We start from the raw sequence: 21,088 nt of genomic DNA on the forward strand, positions 1-21,088 counted from the left end.
ATGAGATGACTGTAAGCATTGTCTGTCAATTTTGGTGTTCAGACTTCAAGGTGGTTGTTAAAGTCAGAATTCAGAGAAGAGCTGCAAGAATGAACAAGGGATGGAAATGGAGAAATTCCAAGAGCTCAATACATTAAATATCAAAGAGAAAGGCAAGGAGAGATTTGATTGCAATGTTTAAGTGTGTGCATTGTGAACAAAAACTGTGTGATAAAGCAGAAACTGATGGTATAACAAGGTCTGTTGGCTAAAATAAGCACCCAGAGTAAGAAACACATCTTCAGCAGTGAGGGTAATTTACTGCAGGTTATGGTGAGATATTCATCAACGGAAAATATTAATTCAAATATGGTATTTTTCCTTTAAGACAAAATAAGAAATAATTGAGAGCCTATGACCTTGTCGTATAGAAGCTGGAGTAGACGATCATAGTGGTCTTTCTGTAATTTAATATATGAATCTGTATAAAAAGAAACGCATAAATTATGGCTCTTTATAAACACAGAATACTGCTGGAATCAGAGCAGAGCTAATAGTCAACTCAGGACTTAAAATATTTAAAATAAATAGAGGCAATGGACATGGTTCAATTTTTAGCACAGAATATCGAAAGTCATGTTGGCAACAAAACTCTTCAACAATGGAAAGATGCTGTTACACCCAATTTCTTCGTTAATCTTGGCCATCATCCAGCAGTAGCAGATGAACATGCCAGGTGCTAAGATTCTTCCCAAGATTTCATGAAAGCGCCACGAAGATAAAGGTGGTTGAAGTCCAGAATCTGAAAGAAATGTGAAATAAAAAATTGTGCTGTCACAGAGTAACTTTCCTAGAAGAGGCACTCAGGCTGCTTTAGAAAACTGCTGAGTACAACTGGCTGCTTCACAGCACAGCCTGCTGCGTGCGTGTGGGGGGGAAATCATTGCGGGGTTTGCAAGGAGGGATTTGCAGAACCTGTGGAGATTTCGGGAAAATCTGTGTTATAATGCATTAGCTCCTGCAGTGAGGAACCAGCAGGAATGTTCTGAGGTTTGCAGCATGCTCAGGTTTACATGCCTTTAGCAGGTGATACTTTCAGGTCTTTGGCTTAGTGGAATTGTAGGCAGCATAAGAAGAAATAAAAGAATTTTATATCAGGCTAGTGAAACCTCCTTTTGACACTGAATTTTGACAGGAAGAGCAGAAATCAAGCTGAAGTGCAAGTCAGATGAGATATGACTGTCTTGTATGAACTGCAGCTTCTTGGAGGAAATCTCAGGAATCAGCCTTCAGTGTAATGAGAACACTGTCGGAATAACTGGAAAGGACCCAAGCTAACTCATGTCATTGAGTAGAGCTAGTCTGAACTACTCTTTTTCTTAAAACCCTGAGGATATTGAAGCAGTGACCAGAGGTTAGATGAGAATGCGGTGAGACCCACCTGGTTCTAATACTGCAGCAGACTGGAGCAAGTGAAGGCTGTAGTTGGAAGGAGCCTTCAGAGTCTGGTGGTGGTTGTGCTGCTTGTCTCAAGTGACAATGTGCAAGTATCCAGGAAGTTTCATGATACATGCTGAAGAGAAACTAAGGTAGTTGTTGTAGTATTGATTCAGGTATGAGTTGACATCTGCAAATGTGTGTTTTTCTTTTTTTTTCTTTTTTTTCCTCTTTAGTTCTCTGTCAAAAAATTCTAAGCCACTTACTAGTAAGAAACCATGCGGTGAAAAGTGGTTAATGGCTTAGAAACCAATGCATGCTACATGTATGAAGTGCTGCTGAGAAACAGAAAACAATTCTGATATTACCGAAAATCCTGTGCAAGTGCATATGCAAGGTAGAGGTGCTTGGCCATGAATTGTTTGCATCTTTACAGTGACAGAAAGTGGCATGTGTGTTCATATTTTCCTTCAGTCCTTTTTTTTTTTTTATTATGTCTCATCTTGGGTTTTTATTCAAGCATTTTATTTTATGTTCTAAGTAGTTCTGCAGTTCTGCACGGGCTCGACCTTTTCTACTTTATAGTTACATTCATGTTAGATCCTAAATTCATTTCAAGATCTATCTTGGTAACGACCATGAGAAATTTAAATTTTATGAAGGAAAGGAATCCTTTTATGGATTGACTTAGGCCGAAGACTATTGTTAATGTGTGTTATCAGCTGCTATAGGCAAAGTTTGTGGTTTGAGAAGGCTGACTTTCTCAAAACCATAATGAGAAGTATCTAAATCGAGTGAGAGGTGAGAAATTCTTCTTAAAAAAAAAAAAATACAAAAACCTTTTTTGAAGAAAACCACCCTTATACCAGCAATTTCCAAATAGGCTTGGGTGCATTTATCTACCCATTATAGTTCTTATTTTACGGATGAATATGCTAAGTGCTATTCAGAATTATTTGGCCATATGTTCCTGTTTTTATGAACCTTCATTTTGTGGGTTCTTTATATAAATAAAATTATTCTCTTCGTGATGGCATGTTTTAAGAGGAAGAGAAAAGAATGTTATTTCAAATGTTATACCTTTCTGCAAAAGAGCAGATGGTGTTTGTGTGTGGGGCTTCAAGTAAGTTTTACACTTTGTTGGAGCTACTGTTTTCTTTCCAGATTGTCTAAGTGAAATTAGTGTTTCTAGCTCTTCTGGAGTGTCCCAGGTTATGTTACGCTTGATGTCAGTGTGTTTTAACATCAGCAAAGCGTGGAGTTGTCCTTTGTGCTTGTGGGTTTGTGTAACCTTGATTGGTGTCCATGTGCAGGCAGGAGTTCCTCATTTAAAACGTGTGTTGTGCTTTGGCAAGATGGGACTGAGGTATGGCTGCATGAGCTGATGTTCTACCCTTTTTGAAGATGAATGTAATGCCTGATTTGCTGGTCTTTGAGATCTCCTTCAGTTGCCACAGATTTTCAAAGCTGATAAAGAGCAGTCTTGGTGACACTAGCCAACTCCTCCAGCACCTTTGGATGCATCCCCTCTAGTATCATTACTTCTCCACAGTCAATTTGACAGCCTTTGTGGCCACTAAATTTGACATTAAAAAAAAAATAAATTGGAAAAAAATAGTTGGCAGATGATTAACTTTCCTATTTGTCTCTTAATGTGAAATTTAAAAGCCATTGGTCATGCTAATTGTGGGGAAAAATGAGTCTGGCAGTCAAGTCTCAGAGGAGAATTCATAGATGGGAAGAAGCCGTAGGCTGCATCAAAACATCGGATTATTAAACATCCCTTTTTCTAAATCTGTGCTAACAGATTTACATCTCTGAATCACAAACATCATGCTGGGTGAAACGAAGGGCAGGGACTTACATTGTGTTGCTGTCTAAATCGGTTTCAGTATTCCTTTGTAAAGTTTGGGTGGTGTGGTGTCTGTGCTTTTATTTTTTTTAAACAGTGATACTTGGGCATGTTTGAAAACATACTTTCCTTGCAGTGAATTGCTTCAAGTAACTTGGTTTGAGAACTGTTTTAGTAGGAACAAATCCATGTGAACTCTTCCACAGAGACTATTTCTTACACGAATATTTCCAAGAGTAACTAAAGGGGAACAAAGAATACTGAACTGCTGGAGGTACATGCTTCGTGACTATAATATGTGTAGGATTACAACAGGGGCTTGCAGAATATTGCAGCCTTCCTGTTGATGCTGGCTTGCTGGGGGGACAACCATTGCAGGGCACCTACAGATCCAGGGAGCTACGGTGGAGCAGGGCTCTGGAACCTCGTGGGTAGGTGGAGACGTGAAATGCAGTGTGCCTCTGCATAGGGCAGTGGTCTGTATCTGAGAGCAAATTATGGGAATCTATTAAAATACTAGTGGGTTTGCTCATTTAGAGGAGAATACCTGTGGAAGAGAATACTTGAGGTAGCTGAGAGGAGCAACAGCATGATCAGGGAGAGGAGGGAGCTGTGATGCAGAGTGCTGCCTTCTGAGTTCCACAAATGGCTCTGTAAAGAAATCTGTGGTTCTGGATACAAAGGGAAGATAGAGGTATGCTCCTGACACTAAAAAAAAAACTGTTTTATATAAGTGTTATTTTTTTGTTTGTGATTGAAGTAGTGACGTGCTGCATTGCTGCGTATTCATACTGAGAATAAAGCCTGGGCTATCTTCTGTTTATGTAAGTGCTTTAACAAGAGCAATCCTTGAAGCCTGGTCTTACTTCCAGACCAGAGTGTTGGCACAGAGCTGAGATCTGAGCCTATGTTCAACAGGCTAAATTACTGCTTTTTCAGTCTTTTTTTCTCAGTCACAGACAAGGGTGCAAAAGTATTTTTTTTTTTTTTCTTTCCAGGATGGAATGAAAAGAAATACAGAGAAATTTCCATATCAAAACCGAATTGTTGTTTTCCTAACAGCTATTCACATGTGTTGGATGATGCCTGATGAGTGTCTGCTATTTGAAAAGCAGGTACTACATGGACAAGTATGTCTGGCACAAGACAAGTGTGTTTTTGCCTTTATGCAAATAACAAAAAAGCAGTGTGCAAAGAGGCTATGGAGGACGTGGCGTTTCCAGGGAAAATATTTTTGCAGCTTTTGCAGCTCTACTTCTGATAAGTTACTGGATTTTTTGATTTTATTATAAAAGCCATAACTCAATAATAAAAAAAAGCTGTATTTAACTTACTTCATCCTACTTGTAATGGTTTGAAAATGAACATTGTCTGACATGCTTTTTCACTTTATTTGGTTGAAAAAGCTTTTTTCTTCATGTTTTCGAGCAGTTGTTTTGTGGTGGTGGGGTTGGTTCTAGCTGGCTATCGTTCTGTTAGTAGTTCAGCATAACAAAGGGGTTCTGCATAGACACATGGTTCTTGGTTTGCTTTGCATGCTGGCACTTAAAAGTTCAGATCTTGAAAATGAGTGGATTATTAGCATTGAAGCTATGAAAGCTTAAATTCCCTAAAATTGCATATGTATTTTACATAGGTTTCATGTTTTAAACAAGTCCTAAAGGCCACTTCATTTTTTTCTAAGGTCTGCTGTAGAGGAAAAAAAAAAAGAACATATTTCATGTGAAAATTGTTTTATTAATGCAGAGGTTCAAAAATCCAGCACTTCAGAATGAGAAACTCCCAGGAGCACAAGTTTTCCTAGGATGTGAGTTCAAACACAAGATGCCTCTATAGCGCAAGTGTAGTGGTGGTTTTAAAAAAAAAAAAAAAATCTTTTTTTTTTTTTCCTTTATAGAAAGGAAAATAACGCTGTTACTGGTTGTTGAGAAATGTACCTTGGGCCCATGCACAAAACTCAAGGTAGCTCTGAGTATAGGGAATTGATGTGCGATGTTGTGTCTTCATCTTGGAGTGAAATACACGCTTTCAGAAGTTCACACAGCTTCCCATAAAATGCTTACATTCTAATACAAGAAAGGAGGAAAACTGTGAATGTTAAATTACAGATCAATTACTAAACGTAAAATACTCCTGATGTCTTTTCATGTGGGAGTGGTATCTGTTTATGGCATTCAGGCATAAGTGGGAAATTTGAAAAACATTTTGTCTTGTTGTGTCTCTATCAAGACTAAGTATACTTTTCAAAAATAGTACATAAGGCAATAGTGTAATATGTAAGTACTCTGCTCTAGTCTTTAATCTCACTTTGTTGTTCTACAATGACCTCCTAGCTGTATATGTACTAGATGGCCAAGCTTGAGTAATTTCTTCCTTTCATTCTACTGGGTACTTGGCATGATTCAGTTTTGAAGTCCAGTTTTGTCTATGTTTAATGGACGTTTCATGTTCTTTTTTTGGTTGAAATGAGCTAATTAATGACACTCCTAGAAAGATGAGATAGAAGTCTTACCAAAAGAAAAGAGGACAAAAATTCTTGACCTTTAATTATTTTTAGCATTGGTTCAAAAGTGTGAAAATCTCTGATGTCCTGAGAAGGCATAAAAGTGGTGGTATAGAAGATATATCCAAGTAATTGTTTTTCGATTGAACCTGTAGTTCAGTCTTGAACAAAATAAATATATGTAGCCTAGAACATACAGGATCTTGCAATCAGATGTGGAGTTGAACTGTTCAAAAGTTTGCTTTCCTAAAACCGATTAATAATTCTTTCAATGGACTACAGGTTAATACTGCAAATAAGTTTTAATAACCTATTACTAACTGGAATATATACCTTAGCTTCTCAACTTTTAAAATAGTTTCATTGTCAGCCAGCCTAGTGTCTTTCCATTATTCAAAAGTGAAAGTCTAGACGAGATTTAATTATTAGTAAAATATGATACGAGAAAGAGGGAGTGGGGGGCCTTTGTCTCGTCACACAGAGTAGAATATCACAGAAGTTGGGCTAGAATAGCAAGTACCTAGGAAGAGTCTGAACTGTTAAATATATTGCCATAGTGCAAACCAAGGGTCAGATTCAGTTAAAAAAAAAAAAAAAAAAAAAATCCAGCAAAGGACGTTGGAATGCATTTTAGTGCATTCCTTCCTTGAGAAGTAGCTTTCTGAATTGGGTTCCTAGTGAGAATTTGTAGAAAAATTTATGCATAAATAAAAGATGTATGCATAGTTCATTTCAATTTGATTTCTTTGATCTATATGTGAGTATAGGAGCTTTAGACAGGGCTGTAAGGATTCCAAACAGTTTTTTCAAAACCTCAATGCATAGTAGTACTATCAAATTTTATTTCCTTTTAACAAGCAGAGACCTTTACAGGGATTGCCAGAGAGCTGCAGCCCCTCCAATCTGTAATTCATGCCTGTTCTCATCCAAAGATGTCTCTTTTGAGACTTCGGTGGACTTGAGGTCAGACCTGCTGCAAATTTGATGGTTTGAATAGAATTAATTTGGTGGAAAGAAATGTGTGCAAAGACTTTGTGTTGCTGTTTTGACTAATGCAGACTTGGCTAATAGAGGTTAGTGGCATCCTATTTTGTTTTGCCCCCACCCCACTTAAATCTCATGATATGCTTTGACTGGAACAAATGGACGCTAACAGAGGTGCAAATTAATGCTAATCAGCTTGTCTGATGAGTCGTCCAATTTAGGAGGTGAATTAAAAATGTGTCAAAAAAAAAGTGCATATGGTAGTGTATATTGCTGAAGTATAGTTTTTCCAACCTAGTTCCAAGTCAAGTGAAAAAGTATTTCACCAGAATCAGAACAAAAATACCAAGTAAAACTAATATTTTATCTGACTGGAAGCTATGTAAGACTGCAAACTGAAAGAATTTTCCTTAAATCTTTGTACTGTGCTTGGAACTCACTCAGCGAGCTGAAGCCAAATCTCGAAGTGTTGAGTAGGCTTTGGCTGTGCTTTGGAGAAAGGATTAGTTCTTGGGGTCTAGGGTCTCTTTTGCTAGATTTTTTGATTTTGTATTAAAACCAGATTCTTCTAATGATCCCTAATAAATACTCTGAAGATTGACGATCCAAAGATAGTAATTTAGACATCATCTGTGGAATTTATTAGTAACAGATCTCTTTCAGATCACTGTACTCAACTATTGTATGTCAAAACCTATTAAAACCATAATATCCTTTAAAGTTTGGCAGCCTACATTTATCAGACCTTGGCGTTCAGTCTCTTGGGTGATGGTGGCTATTCTCGTGTTGTGCTTATTTGAGCAGGAGCTTTTTGACCCCGACAAGAGGGAATGAACTTGGGTTTGGAGGAGTTGGTCAATGTCAAATACAGCTGCTGTTTCCCTTGATGGCATTGGCCAAGATGTTTTTTCTCTGCTGTGCTTTCATTTCCCAGTCTGTAAAATGAGTGAAGTTTGTTGCCTTTCTAAAGGTGTTTCAGAGACAATGGTAAAAAGCAATGAACTAGATCTAGGAATTTAGTTTTGTATAGTCATGACCACAGAAACATTGTCATTACCAACCCGTTTATGGCATTGGTCGTTACCAACCAAAATTGTGATTCTACTGAATTTTCAACAACAAAGCTTACTGCCACTGGCAGTCCATGCATCACATGTGGAAGACAGTTGCTATAATGATAAATTATTATTATAATTATAAATACTTGAAAATGTGATTAGAAAAGACAAAACAAAATAAATAAATTTGACCTTGTTTCGTTGGTCAGTGATAGCAACAAGCTTATACTTGTTTGTTCTGAGTAGTGATAGTTTGAATATGAAGGCTGAAAATGGGTAATTATGGAGGCAATGGCATGTTTTGTCAGGCAGTGTTAATAACCTCTAGTCTGTGACTTATTGCTGATCTGGTGGTAACAATATTGTAGTGTCTTCAGCTTCATGTGAACTGTGGCAGCTGATTTGAGGATAATGCTTTTCACCATGACTTATGATTCTCATGTACCAGGCCATAATGTGTTCTTCAGCGTCCCTTCACAATGTGTCTTCTAGCATAAGCTCTAACTAGAATAGCAGTAGTAGAAAATATTATATGCTGCGAATATTTGCCAAGCTTTACTCATCAGGAAATGTAAAATTCCTGCATCAGGGTTGCTTGGGGGACAATTTCCTAGTCATAGGTAAGTGTTGTCACAAAATGGATCTTCTGGCAGAAGGGTGCTCTTGCTCATCAACAGAGAGAGCAACATAAATCACAGTTTTGAATCCACTTGTGTTTAATTAGATGTTCATATTCTGCACATTTTCCTTGTGAGCAGAGGATATTCAGAAAAACAAACAAACATTCAGAGGAAATGTTGTTCCGGAGTGGATCTCTGGGAGCATCTGCTTATTACAGGTTTTGTGCATTAAAGCAGCAGTGAAGGAATGGTGAGAGAATGCAGGGTATTAAGTTAGAAAGGGGATTTGGTGCCAAACATACTGTGTTTAAAAAATGTTTAAAAAAAAGAAAAAGCTCTGTTTAAGGGAAATGTCAAATCCACTACAATTGTAATTTTAACTATAAAGTAATCATAAAATAGGTCAGTGAGGTCACACCACTGCGTTCCCAGTGGGCACAAACTGGTGGCAGCTGTATGAGCTGTGCAACTGTCCAGTAAGATACTGGAGAGCTCCTGAGCTCTAAAGGTAAGAGCTGGTTCTAGCATTGGAGTACTGAAGGGATCTTTTTAATGGTAATCCTGTTATACCTAGAAGGTAACCCGCCTCATAAAGATGACTTGTATTTGTATCCAGATATGATGGAGTGAAAGGGGAAAAAGTCTCTTTGTAAAAATTCTCTGCCGCTATCTCCATAATCTCTACTTGAGTGAGCATCAGCCAAGTGAGAAAATGAAAAATTATAACCTGCCAAGCATCAGTGGCAGACTGAAATGAAAAAATTGCAAGTTAATAACAGTGATGCCTCAGAAAAATTTGCTGGCCAATTTAACATTGCTTTATCCAAGGTCACATCTTGCAGCTGATTATTTTTAGTAATTTGCAGATGAGGACTTTCTACATTTCTCATGGCAAGTCAAGATCAGGGAAATGCCAGGTACGGTTTAAAACTCAAGGTTATCAATCTCTTCAAATCAAAAGTAAATCATATTCCCTGCTTATTTGCTTAAGACCGGGCACGGAAATGATTTTCATTGTAGCGAAGTGGAAAGTCTATGCTATCCTTTATGGCAGTGATAAAGTCAATGTAACATGAAAACTCCCAGTGGAGTAAGGTTGAAAGAAGAGAAATAAAATAATAATAAAAAAATCCACAACTTGTCAGCTTCCTCTGGAACAGGTTCTCACTAATGTGCATGTGATGATTTTTGCTTACGTGGTAAAGAAAGGAGATTGTTGTACGTTTTCTGTTTCTTAAAAAATATGAGCCTACTGCAAACTAATGCATAAGACATAGTCTAAGTGGAGTCATGTGAACTAACCCAAGTATTTTACTGGAATTGGAGATGTAACAATCCTTAGTGAACTGTAGCAGCACTTAATTTCCTCCAGTACAATCATCTTAATGTTACACGGCAAGCCTTGTGACAACACTTGCAGAGCATTGGCATGCTGTCACCTATTTAAAAATATTCCATTCTTCCTCAAATGGGATGGATCAGTTTGAGGGACCTCCTGCTAGGTTTGAGGTCTGTGGGACCTCCTGTGCTGTTGTGTTGTGAGGTTCTGTGGTCCTGTTCAGAGAAGGGTATGAAATAAACTGATATGCTGAGCAGACACGGCAGTTCTAGGGAGACTTTGTGGTCTGGTGGTTCACAAATCTTGTCTGCCAGTAACTTCTCAACTGCTGGAATGCTGTTGTACCAACAGGAGTGCGGAGACGGCTTGGGATGGAAAGCAAAGGGCTTTGCTTACCTGAAGGGTGATGGAGCAGCCTTTTTGTAACTGCCCAGTTCTCTAGCCATAGATGTTTTATCTGTCAGTAAAATAATAAAAATACCAGAGCAGCTCTGTTCAAGAACTCTCCAAAAGCTTCATTTTTACTTATGCATGAGCTTTGTAAGCCAGTGGGATTCTGTTTTGTAATTGCCAATAATGTCACTGGAGTGCTTTTCAGGAATGAGAGGATTAGCTTGCAAAAGGTGTCACTGGCGATCTTTAATGGTCCCAGTGGTCAGAAGTCTGGGTTTAAGTCTCAGCCTCCCGAATGGACTACGCTGGGCATTTGCTCAGTAGGACTTTGAGCTGAATTCCCAGCTGTGCTTCCCAGCCCTCTGTGGATGCTCCCTGTCAGATTATTCGCATCCTCCCTGGCTTCTCAGATCTGACAAGATTGCAGTTTAAGCTGTTTAATTTTTCTAGCTGTCATGCAATGCATCATATTGAGTTAGTCCAATAGCCCTAATCTAATGCTCACCGCAATGAAACTGTGAATGTATCAATCAATACTTATTTTAGTAAATGTAAAGGAAAGTGAAAATTCTCTTGACAGCCTCTGTCCATTTCATTATCTTATTTATATCACAAAACTGGATCTTAGTTTCCATATTTCCTCCAACTTTGTAGCCTGTCTTTGTTCATATTCATCAGCCTTACGCCAGCAACTCTCTCCTAAACAAAGCCCCGTCTAATGCACGGGGTTCATCTGCCGTGCTCCCGCAGCAGAAGGATGCCGAATCTTCCCTGACATATCCAGGCAGCTGTGGCATGCAGCCCTCTGGACCTAGGAGCAAAAATTTCAGGGAATATGAGACTTCAAACTCAATGTTTTACTGCCATGTTATTTTTTTCTTCCTCAAAGTAGCGTAGCTTTAGGATATTTACAATGCAAGCAAAGCAGAGAAGCTTTAGTATTGCTGTTCTCTGGCATACCTCAGTGGTGTCATCTAGTGTTACGTGATCTCTAACATCCAGCCTCTGACAAGGCAGGGTCTGTCCCAAGCTAGACAGAAAAGCAATTGGATTATGTTAATGTGCAAAGTGGAGACCCTTGACTGACCTATGGGATATTTTTCCCGTTTGTACAAAGGCAGCTTTCCATTTATCCAGGAAAGTGTTACTGCCTGCAATATGTCTGCACAAGTATACGTGCTCTCACATGTGCACCCTTTCCACTATTTCTATGGCAATATAAAGGAATCTTAGTGAAGATGAAATTCCTCCCCTTTTCCCTGTAGTGCATACCGTTAGTCAAATTTGTAGTGTAATAGTTTTTGTTTAGTGTAATAGTTTGTGTTCCATGTGAATATTGAGAGGGAAACATGCAAGGCAGAAGAAGAAACAAGGAAAGCATAGAGAAGGTAAATAAGTATCTGCATGCAGCTGGATGTGGGAGTTACTTCCCCATATCTTCCAGGACAGAGCTGGACTAGTTGTCCCTCTCTTCCATTTCTAGCACCAGTACTGTTTTAGGGTTTTTGTTCTGCATTCCCTCCACAGGCATTAAATGACAGGGCACAACTTTCTTGTGCTTGCTTGTATATGACCAGCTATATGGGTACATAACACTTTTGTGGATGGAGGAGATGGCACCCGTAGTTTATGACTTGCTGTCAAAATTGCAGTTCTTTGCCTGCTAAGAGGGGTTGCAGCCGGCACTTTTGAACATCAGGCCATTTTTGCTTGCTGGTGTGAAAAGGAAGAGCTCGACTCTTTCACTTTCCAGGAAGCTTAATGCTTCTGTGCTGTCTTCAGCCAAATGCTGATAATAGGCTCTGTAAGGGAACTTTTGTGCAATGATTCACTTAGCCATGAAATTATGTGTAGCAAAAATGGACTTGACCAAGGCAAAGGGGAGAGAGGCAAAGTTAAGGCAAGTATTAGGACCATTTTTTCATATAGTAGATTAAGGCCACTTCACAAATTAACACTGTAAAGCAATCACAAAGCTGTGTGTTTTTTTCCTTTTTTTTTTTTTTTTTCCTGCAGAAATATTCTAGAATATTGTGTAACTATTAACATTTCTGAAGCCTATTTCTTGTGGCAGGTACGTCTATAAGGATTCTAGTCTTTAAATTATGTGTGGGATTCAGATTGTTTGCTTTTATTGACCCTTCTGGCCTTAAAACTTGCATTAAAACTTGTGGGCTTTTCTTGTTGTTTTGCTTTCTTCTCAAAATATTTTAAGGTAACTCACCCTGCAGTCATACTTTTATAAGTATTTTTCTGCTAGATCTGTTATTTTCAGAGGCTGATAAAGAAATGATGGGAGAGATTCATAACTGCTTTAAAATAGACTTCCTTTTTGAAGCTCGTGTGTTGATTATTAAAGTGTGTGAAAGGAGTTCCCTGACCCATTACAAAATAATCTTTTGTCAACAGAAAGCATAATGCATTCTGATGACACTTATAATTGCAGTACTTCCAGAACAATTACCTTGGTACTTCATTTTCGTATTGTTGGAAATTATATTTGCATGTTATATTTAATTGAAAATGGCATCCTTTGCTCTGTGCAGGTCTAGAAGTACTCATTGGACTTAGCTTAAGAGCAAAAGTATATTTACTTCTCAGGTAAGCAAATATTTAGATCTCACGGCAGGAGAATGCGTTGTAGTATCACTTTCATGTTGCATCCACATAACTCTACAGCTAAGTTAGTCCAGGTTACAGCTGGTCCAAGAAGCGGTGGATTCTGAATGCTTTGCTGTTTGTTAAGCAAATCAGGTTCAAATGGTTATAAAATTTTGAATTGTGCCAGAAATTAATTTGTGGTTAGGTGTTGGCCTCTGTGTCCTCAGATTCATGTGCTGATATTGCCTTTCATTTAGACTGTACAGCTCTGTACCAGGGAGGTTCTAGCCCAGCAGTTCCACAGGAAAAGGAAATGGATCGTGCAGCTCCGAACAGTTCCCCTTTGCTTTTCTTTTGCCATTCTTCTCCCTGTCGTAGACTATGATGAAACACTCTGTCCTCTGATGAAGATGATTGAACTTTTTGGCTGCAACTAAAGACACCTGGTTAATATGAAGTGATGAAAGCTGGAATTGGAAGAACATCTCTATAGAGGATGAAGAATGAAGATAGTGGGGAGGTGCTTTGGCACAGAATACTTTCTCACAGGTAGACTCGTGAGTAAGAGCAAAATCAACAAAAAAATTAAAATGACATCTGGGTGGGTGTGATTTCTCTTTATTCTAATCTAGTTTGTAAGCTAAAACTAGAACAAACTTTTCCTGTGAATCTAGAAGGAAAGGTTTGAGTAGACCTCATTTTGTATTTTGAGATTAAATTACCTTTGTGCTTTCTGGATTTGTGATTTAATCCATCTGTTTTGGAGAGAAGCCTGAAACTAATATGATCATAGAGAGTGGAAGAGAGGGCTGTGGCCAGTTTGCGTGAGTGAAACTGGGGACTGGAGTGGAACTCCAGTTTGGGTGTCTAGTAGGTGGTTGCTGGATGGGAACTCATTTTGATTATTACTGAGCTGAGTAGCAATCATTCAGTGCATAAATCATACTGAACTAGTCGGTCATCCTAATGTGTTAATGTCTGTCTTTTAGGGACTATGTTTTAACAAAGCAGTGTTTCTTCTAATCAGTACATACTGTATTTTTGTGTGCTCAGGATAAAACATGTGTGACCTTGATTTAAAATAAATACATCACTACAAGATCAAATTGCCTTCTATAAAAGTATATCTGAAAAGTTTTAAATAATAAAATCTCTTCCTCCAGATGTCTGCTTCCTTTCTTTGCACTTCGAAACATTTAAGCATGCTCTTTACATGACGCTTAAGTTTTCAAGTCAGAGTTACGAGTTGCTTTAGCCAGGCTTGGAGTCTGAAAATGAGACCCAGACCAGGACAATAACAAAATGACACAAAGATTGACTGCACTGTACTTGCTGGATGAAGTGAAAACTGCTGAAATATTAAATCCTATATCCTGGGATTTCACTGCCTGCTGGAACTAATCTCATTAATTTAAAACCACCTGAGGCTTAAGAGAGATATACACTGCCGTGTGAAATTATATTTATCTCATCCTGGGGGGAAATCCTTTTCCTCCCCCAGCTTACCTTACTTTTGACTTTGCCATTCTTGAATTACCAGGTCATTCTTCCCCCATGGGAAAGTTGCCATAGCTCACAGCAGTACAATTACTGTATCTGAAGTTCACTGCTATATAAATGCTGAGATCATTGTTCGTGTTTGTTTTCTTTAGGAAGTCATTTAAGACAAAAAAAGAAGATTGGGTAAATAATACTGCCATACAATAGTTTACTTAAATACAATTGACCCAGAGCTACAGGAAAAGGCTCTAGAATTAGGAAAATAGTATTTGGTTTCCAAAAAGTTAAGTTTTCTTTAACCACTAAGAGTCTTAAGAGGCTGAATGATTCTGGTAACTTGTGATTGGATGCAGAAAAATCAAATGTAAACTTGCATTTTTAAATCCAGCGGGCATTGCCAGTGAGAGCTTTGTAATCATGTGGTTGATCCCAAATCTACATTCGGTATTAAAGTTCAACCAGTGGAAATCCTCCCGTTAACATGGAAGGACTTTAGGTGAGGCCTTATCTGATGTCCCTGGTAGTCTTTGCAGCAAGGCAAAGTGACCTTGCTGAGGTGTCTTTTGCTGTTTGCCTACTTATGAAAAAAAAGTAAGTCAACTTTGAGTTACCCATTAAACAGCTCAAACACTGAAGAACTTAAGAACTTAGTATTAAAGCTGAATTAACTTTTCTTTTTAAAAAAAAAGCTGTTGGTCTGATCTGAGCCAGTATTTAGAAAGCCTTATGCGGTGAATGCATTTACTTGGTGAGCCTGGCTGTCGCCACGCTGCTTCCAGGAGAAGGTTGCCCCGGGTAGAAGTGTGCTGGGGAGGAGAGCTGCCTGCGGACCTCTTGTGGAAGAGCCCCAACTCAGCATCCCCTGGCGGGCCTGTGGCTGGCATACCACTGCTGTGACTGGTGAGATGGCACACGTGTCCAAGGGCAGGCAGGGAAACGGCGGTGCCAAAGCGACGCAGTATTTCTGTGACATCCTGTGCAGCTAAAAAAAAAAAAGGGCTTGGGGATTTGAATATTAAATGTGTTAAAGTTCAATGCTAGTAGCAGCTTATTAGCCCTAAGTGACCATGTTAATAGACAGCTGTTTAAAATGTCCTGTATTGATAGCTTGTGTGCCACATGAGGGTGTACATCTTGAGATGTTTCAGATTTGTGTAAGCATCTCCAATATCCAGAAGCCTAACTCCTGATTCACCCCAAAGCCACCCTGCTCATCAGGGGGGCTGATGGGCACAGAGCAGAGGTTTGAACCCTTACACGGGTAGAGTTTTGTGCTGGATCCTACAAGGAGGATATGTGAGCCGTGAATTATGAATAGTGAGTTTGGGTAACGAAGAACAGGTAGGGTTAATGCTGTGTTGGCTTTTGGTAGGGGGGTTAGGATGGTTAACTTGGTTTGGTTTGCAATAATGTTATTTGTTTCTATTTGCATATTGGAGCTTACATTAGTGTTTTGGTAGATTTTAATAACAGATGCATATGAGCTATAATATAGCTAGATTACCAGCACTGTTGGGAACAGATTGGGTCAGTTTGTGTTGTAAATAATCAGGAGTGTGGTGCTCAGGTGTTGTGACTTGCTCAGAAGCCTGCCTGAGCTCCTGGAGAAATTTGCAGCCATTTTGGGGGGGTGAACTTTAATTTTATATGCAAGGCAATAAAACTTGCAAGCTAAGGTTGAAAAACCATGATTGAAATGAACTCTCCTATGTTTTAATGGACTTTGCTGTTCCTGTATGTGTCCCCTTGACATTTACTGACTCCAAACATTCAAGTGATCTAGGTGGTTGTTGTCAATGTCCTGTTGTAGAAACTGAAGGGAACACGATGAAATGCATATGAGCAAATAGGAAGTGTATTCATGTGTCTGGGTAAGAAAAACAAGTGTAATTTACATGGCCTATTTAATGCTGTTTGCGTAGTCTCCTGATCTTGTCTAGATGCAAGACAATTTGGCCAAGTGGTTTAGTTTGGTCTTACTAATGAACTCAGTGGTGAAGGTATAAACGATGATGACTCTTCAAATGATAAGAATAGAGGTTGTAGCGACATGTGCTTGCTGAACTCTAATGTACACTCCTTTTCAGTCCTGCGTAAATAGGTATAGGGTATTCTAGTTTATTTAGTGATGGGCAGGTTGTTAATTCCTTAAAATAGCTAAGGAGCAAGAACCTGACACTTTGAATGACTTATGTGTTTTCTTTGTAAGCTTGTTTCTGTTTTGTAACCTTTAAAATGTGGGTTTTATGAGTGGTATCATTAAAATTTATACTCCCTCTAGTATGTGATGTTAGTCATTATTGCTCTGCTGTGCCACCCGATCACCTGTCTGAATTATAAAGCAGCCTTCCTTGGAGCTAAATAGTAAGCTTTTTTTCCCTTTCTAGAGTAAATGCCTGTTGACTTCATTATTTTTCATTGGTGCTCCCACACTGGAGCAGAGGTCAGAATCTGGCCTTTTCTGCTTTCCATCAAAATGTGAAAGGTTGCTGGGAGTAGCACTATATTTCGAAGAATGAAATATGAAAGGTCTTTTAACTGATGAGGACTGATATTAATCAGCAAGTGCCACGGAACTTGTTTTGAAGTGTACTTTATTTTTGTTAACTGGGGCTGATATGCTCAGTAGGTGACTTAATATTGTGCTGGGCTTTGTTATGCTGATTTTAAAATGCTTCAGTGAAGAGTGGATCTTTGTTAAGAGAGAATATAAGCTGGTGTTGAAAGCCATCAGAGCCCTTGTTTCTATCAGTGGAGGCTTTTTTTAAAGATCTTAGATACTTGGAACAATTGTGCAAAATACTTCGAAGTTATGCTTTTAGTCTGCGTCCTCAAACTGATAGTGCCAAAAAATGACATCTTCCTTGGAAGTCTCTTCCACACTTAAAAGCTCTGGACTTCTTTAGAAGCACCTGAATCATCAAATGAAAGTACTTCTTGAGTGTGGATTACTGCAGAGGTTGTGTTACGGTTGTCAAACAAAGTGCTTGTTAATGCTTTGTAACTCCTGAAGATGAACCTTTTTTTTATATATTTTTCTCAAAAATGAAGGATCTGTGCTTACAGTCTGTGTTGACAGATAGTCTTGCAGATTGTGGAATAGATGAAGTCATTGTAATCTCCTAAAACATGATCTAGTTTTCTGGGTTTCATACAAAGGGGTAATACGGAATTGTTTTATGAAACTCAGGCTGAGTAGTAGTGTGGAAATCTTCATGGTGTTTCACTGCTTGAACTTGTGTACATCATGCAAAAGAGAGATTTAAGTTCTTCATAGTAATTTCAGGAGAGGTGTGGTTGCTTTCTGTTTTACAAAACATGAAGCTTCCATGAGAGATTCAATACCATCATGTAGTTCCCCTGAAAGACAGGATGTCACATAATACTACAAAGCAGGTTTCAGCTGGGGGAAGTGTTATAGCTGGAAAGCTTGAGAAGGAAACAGCTCAGGGTTGGAGGTGTTTCAGAGTAAGCACACTCGAGCGTTAGGTCCTTGAGCGTGCGGCCTCTTCCTGAAACACTGGGTTTAATGCTGCACGTAGTTCCAATTATTAACCTTACCCCCACTTCTGTTCCCAAAATAACTGTGTTCTCTATACTTTAATAAGATAGAGAATATCTCTACAATAAAGATAAAGAAAATCATACAATAAAGAAAATGTGAATGTTGGAGGCTCCTGCACTGAACCCTTCTAATGGTGTGATTCCTGGGGTGGGAAAGGCTGCTCAGGGGGCTTCCTTTCTTGCTTAATATCAGATAAGGTCTGCTTCAGGAGTCGCTTTCTACTACACATACACTGCTGCCAGTCTTTCCTTAAAGTAATACTCTGGAGCTGAAGTTTAATTTTGCTCTGCACTACTTATTTGTAGGTAAAATGAGAATTGGTGAGAGGGCTTACCTAGATAAATGTTAGTGAGATAGTGAAGAGGAGCTGTGATGCTGATTAGAGGAGGCCGAGTAGAGTTTTTCATAGGGTTAATGCTTTCCACATAGGGGGATAGAAGATTGAAAGTGAAGGGCATACTCCTTGTTGAAGGAAAGTGTTAGAGTGGTCCTAATACAGAATCTCATTAAAGCAACTGTCAGGATTCCTCTATTTTACCATCACCTCCCCTATTCTATAAGAGTCAGCTGTCGTTTTGAGTGAGCATACTGCCAAAGAGGCATTTACAAATAAATGAAAAATGTCACAATTGATTTTGCTCCTTTCAGAGTACTGTGTGTCAGCTTTGTCACAAACCCTTTGTTATTCTCTTTTTCAGATTTCTCGTCTGGACATTGGAAATAACTTTGGTTTTGGGCTGCTTTCTGTTGACCCGGGGTAAGCTCCCTGGGTTTTATGACCTCTTGATAACATTTTGTGTACCAGTTAAGTAATATTGCCTTTTCAGTGCTTGGAAAGGATGAAGTGCTAGAAATGCCTACCAATTACCTGGAGAACGTATATCGAGGCTGCATAGCACAATCCACACTTGAGAATTCTACTAACATAATGGTTTTATTTCATAGTTTCTCTTACATAGAAGTATCTGTGACTTATGGTAATTACTTGGCAAAATGTGCGTGCAGCAGTACTATCCATATAAAATACATATACCTACAACTTTATTTTTTTTTTCTGAAGAATATATGCTTACAAGTCGATGGTGTTCTTTTCCTCAATTTTTATTTAAAATTTCTCGTACTCCTTCAATGTATGTTATAAAGCTATTAAAGTACATATTGCTGCTTGTAAACATACTGAAAGGTAAGCTGTTTTGTGTATTTGCTGGCAGGGAAAGTGAACCTAATGAGTACTATCAATAAACCCTTTAAACACAGAAGTGTTAGCATAAGAATGGATATCTGTTGGAATTTCATTATAAGAAATACTTGACATAATTTAGATATGGTGAGCTACCTAAGTTACTGGTCACTTTTGGTTTTAAAAAAGTTATTTTCTGCTTGAACTTCCTTTTTTTTGTGATAGCATTCAAAAATAGATGCAGAGTTTTAGTAAAACTGCCATGAAAAAGAACCATATTGACATGTATAGAACTGCCTGTGGTCCTTTCAGATAGGAGTTAAAGGTTTTTAGTGACAAGCCTGCTGCTACTCTTAAGAGCAATTTTGGGTCGTCTTTGCGTTTTCTGTGATGTTCAGTAGTAAAGTGCAATTGTGTAAGAAATGTAACCTGCAAATGATAATAGGAAGAGTTTGCTACTTTCTATTAGCTTTAAAAAGTAAATTCACACTGCATAGTAGGAACTGTTATATAACGCTTTGGGTGAATATTTCTGAAGGGATTCTTCAAAAGAGATTCACGCATATTTTTCAATCTGCCAGACAGTGCAAGTCTCTATTTCAGTGCACATTATTTTTCTCTTTATGGCATATTTTAGAGTTATTGAAGCATATCACAATTGCTAATAAGACTTTTTTTTTTTTAAAAAAAAAAAAAGGAAAACAAAACTGAAGAACATCACACTGCTGTCACTGTTGTACTCTAGAAACTCCTAGGGAATAAAGGAAGGAACTGGACTCTTTAAGGGAAAACTAAATCAATGGAGGGAGTTACCTTCCCATTATGCAGATTTATTTTCTATTCTTTATTCATTTGGGATTGTAAAGTAGTCTAACACAGCAGTGATTTCTTTGCATTAGTGTATGCACATTTGTCAGATGCTGGTGTGTTTTTAACATGAAAATTTTGATCTTCAGATGGAAGATTGCAGATATCAGTCATTCACAGCTCTTTTACAGCTCTGATATTACCTTTGGCTTAATCAAAGAAGAAATATGGAATTTGTTTTGAAACAAATTTAAAATAGTTTTAAATAACTATTAACTTTTTTGAATGCTTTTTCTTTTAACTAAAATTCAAAACGTAAGTGAAACTACCAAAGAACATGCTTAATTCATACTTCGAACAGGCTGTTCCCTATTTACGTGTTAGTACAAACTTGTTGACAAGGCTCTGTAAGGCAATCTCTAATATGCAGCGGGCTGCCCAACCTTGATTTGTTTTTTTTTTTTCTTCTCTTTGTGCTAGAATAAAATCTGAGATCTGAATCCAGTACAAAGACAGAAAATGAGTTCTGGCAGTGTAAAAACTGATAACATAATTTCATTGAATAGAACAGACAGTTCAAGGCTGTTGTTTGTGTAATTAATCATTACTGTAACTGTAAACAAAAAGAGGGAAGGAAAACTTGGGTAAAACTGAAATAGAACTCAGCATTGTCAGCTCTGCACATCCCCCAGCCTCCTTCCCCCATATATTTGACTTCAACAATACAAGGAATTGTATTTTGAGGTAAATCTAAATGTAAGCCTGTAGCATTTCAAATCTGTATGAGCATGCACTTATGAGTAAAGCAATGCTACTGAGAGAAATCTAGAGCACTTCCAATCTGCCTCGAAACAGTGCCGAGGTATTGGCTAAATATGATTAGGCAGATTTGCAGAAGCTCAGACTTAACCATCGGCAAATCTCTGCATGCAGTAATGATACTTAGCTTCATAATGTTGCTGACATTGACTTGTCTCAGCCTCTTCTATTAAGCTGGGCATATTCTGACGTGTAGTTACACATATGTAGATCTCTGCACTCCAGCTGATTGCATGTGTAGAGAATTCCTTCTGGAATGTCCTGAATCATAAGATTATTCTCAACTACTGGGTGTTGCTACAAGCAACTGATGAAATGTACTGAGCAGCAAAATTACCACAAGTTATATTCTAACTTTAGTGGGAGATTGTCTAAGATCTCCATCAAATAACAAATATGATAATAAAGAAACCCATGAACACCACAGATGCTTATTTAGCTCACTACAAAC

General features: G+C 38.3%; 1 protein-coding gene across 11 annotated transcripts in view; it reads left to right on the plus strand.

The window, feature by feature from the left end:
• The window catches only part of NAALADL2 (N-acetylated alpha-linked acidic dipeptidase like 2), a 432,007-nt gene that overhangs the window by 19,621 nt on the left and 391,298 nt on the right, over positions 1–21,088 (plus strand). For 5 of the 11 annotated variants that reach the window (XR_011811283.1, XM_027463880.3, XM_072042337.1 and 2 more), the window contains exon 2: positions 18,530–18,588. The exons of 2 other annotated variants lie outside the window; for them this stretch is intronic. The gene's annotated coding sequence lies outside the window, so the exon portion shown is untranslated. Of the gene's footprint in view, positions 1–12,951; positions 13,316–14,969; positions 15,167–18,529; positions 18,589–21,088 lie in introns of those variants that run through there. 4 more of the 11 variants (XM_038183555.2, XM_038183554.2, XM_038183553.2 and 1 more) reach the window with 4 other exon arrangements.

This window comes from Anas platyrhynchos, chromosome 9 (assembly GCF_047663525.1).
Source record: "Anas platyrhynchos isolate ZD024472 breed Pekin duck chromosome 9, IASCAAS_PekinDuck_T2T, whole genome shotgun sequence".
In the NCBI taxonomy this organism is placed as follows: domain Eukaryota; kingdom Metazoa; phylum Chordata; class Aves; order Anseriformes; family Anatidae; genus Anas; species Anas platyrhynchos.